Consider the following 1,950-nt stretch of genomic DNA (forward strand, 5'->3'; position numbering starts at 1 on the left):
CCTTCTGAAATCTTAAAAGGATTAGAAAGATGACAGTCTCCATCCATCTTGAAGCAGTGGAGCAGTCAGAATGTTTATAGATAACTTCAGGTTTCGTTGCTGTGGTCTCTCTTAAGTTTCCTTAACTCATTTTCTGTCAAGGTTTTTTGAACATGTTCCCTTGCTTCTTACTCACAGCTAGTTCCTTTCACTGCACTCAATTCTTCCTGGCAAGGGCCAGGTTCAGACCTGTCTTTTCATTTTGTTGCAACAACCATTGGCTTTTGTGAGATGTGGGATCTATGACAAAAGAAACAGTAGCTGAATCCAAACTCAAGGATTTAATGATCCAAAAAGTCTGGAGAAGTACAGGTCCTTGCCTGATATTCATGATTGCAGCTTTTCCTGGGCCTCATCAAAAAACAGGATATAGTTCTGGGATTCAGGCCCAAGTGTATAGCTCAAAACCATTTGTATAATGGTACAAAACATGTTGGTCTTTGGGAAAACTTGGATTAGGATCTGGGTTTCAAATTTCTTCACTTGGGAAAGTTTGGATTTGAGGTTTGTGCTCTACTCATAGAGACATGAAGGTTGGATGCAACCCCATCTCTGTCTCTAAGGTTAGGAACAGATGTTGCATTTATCCCTGAACAAGCTGCGCTTGTTCCAATATTCTGGGGTCCATGTGTACACACATTGCCCTTCTAATGCAGTTTTAATGAGGAGCTGAATGCAGTCTGTTTTTTGCCATTGATTCAATGATGCAACTCCAGGATAACTGGTCAGATGCATTTTGCAATGTCCTGTTAGTACTTTTCATCCTGTGAACTGTTAGTATTCCTTATAAACTGTTAGTACTTCTTACCCTGTGAACTTTTTTAGGATTTATCCGGGGACAACGGACATGAATGCCTGAATGATTGCACTTTGTCCTGGATAAAATGGAATTAATCCATTGCAAATACAAACTAATGCATAACTGCAACCATCAAATCATTAATTCAAGTTTGTAGTCTAGTCTAAGGCTGTCCTACGGTGGTTTGTGGGTTGCATGTGGACCCTAATGGGCTGAACTGCAGCCCCAGGCTCCCAGTCTGTGCTGCTGCCTCCAGGGCTCCTGCCAGTCTTTGGTCTTTCCCTCTCATCTTTGAAACGGGAGCTGCCAGCAAGTGATCTACACTGCTGCAGGGGGGGTATGAGTGCCCCTGGACATGCCCAATGGGACTAAAGGATCTTGTGGTTGGGAGGCTAAGGTCAACCTAGGGTCCTGGCACAGTGCAACTCAGAAACATTGGTGCAGTGCAGTAGGGGTGCCCACTATGCAGGATGGCAAGGAGAGGCCCATGCAATGTGTATGCAGCCTTTTCCACACAGTCCAGGGGGCATGTGGCCTATGTGGCATGTAGTGGGGGGCCTTCAGCCCCCAGCCATTTCAAAGTTAGACAGCCCTGGTCAGTCATTTTTACAGTCTAGCCCTGGGTCATCCTGTCCCCTTAAAGGAGGCTTTAAAGGATGGAGTACAGCAACTACTTCTCACTGTACAGAAGTAACAGTCCCCTAGCTGCAGGACACTGCGCTGGGGGAGAAATATCATTCAATATCTGTAAACACAGACAGAGGCTTTCCATTCCTACCTGAACAGAACTCCTCACACATCCTTAATCAAGCATCTGTCCAAACAAGACTGGCCTCCCAAGATAATCTTGACCATCTCCACTTTGCCCTGATTTGCTGATGCAGGTATTCTGGCACTTCAGTCAAGAGACTCCCGGATTTAAAAAGAAACCTGTTTACAAACACAGTCTTAGACTAGGCTGTGGTTGTGAAGCCTGACCTGCCCTGACCAGGATGGCAAAGAAAGAGAAAGGACGGCTCACTGGTTAGAGCACTGCCCTTAGATTTTGGAGAACCATGTCCAATTCCTTGCTCCGTTAGTGACTTCCCGTGTGACTCTGGACAAGTCACTTA

The 1,950-nt window shown here is 45.3% G+C and overlaps 1 protein-coding gene and 1 long non-coding RNA gene across 7 annotated transcripts in view; one reads left to right on the top strand and one right to left on the bottom strand.

Annotated features, from left to right (window-relative positions):
- Positions 1-1,950, bottom strand: part of ARHGAP22 (Rho GTPase activating protein 22) — a 368,091-nt gene that overhangs the window by 104,732 nt on the left and 261,409 nt on the right. The gene's annotated exons all lie outside the window — the stretch shown is intronic.
- LOC109287453 overlaps positions 1,906-1,950 on the top strand; it is a 10,675-nt gene continuing 10,630 nt past the window's right edge. The window contains exon 1 of the long non-coding RNA XR_002094869.1: positions 1,906-1,916. This is a non-coding gene — a long non-coding RNA (uncharacterized LOC109287453). The remainder of the gene's footprint in view (positions 1,917-1,950) is intronic.

Source organism: Gavialis gangeticus, unplaced genomic scaffold (assembly GCF_001723915.1).
Source record: "Gavialis gangeticus isolate Ggan-Ray unplaced genomic scaffold, GavGan_comp1, whole genome shotgun sequence".
NCBI lineage: Eukaryota > Metazoa > Chordata > Crocodylia > Gavialidae > Gavialis > Gavialis gangeticus.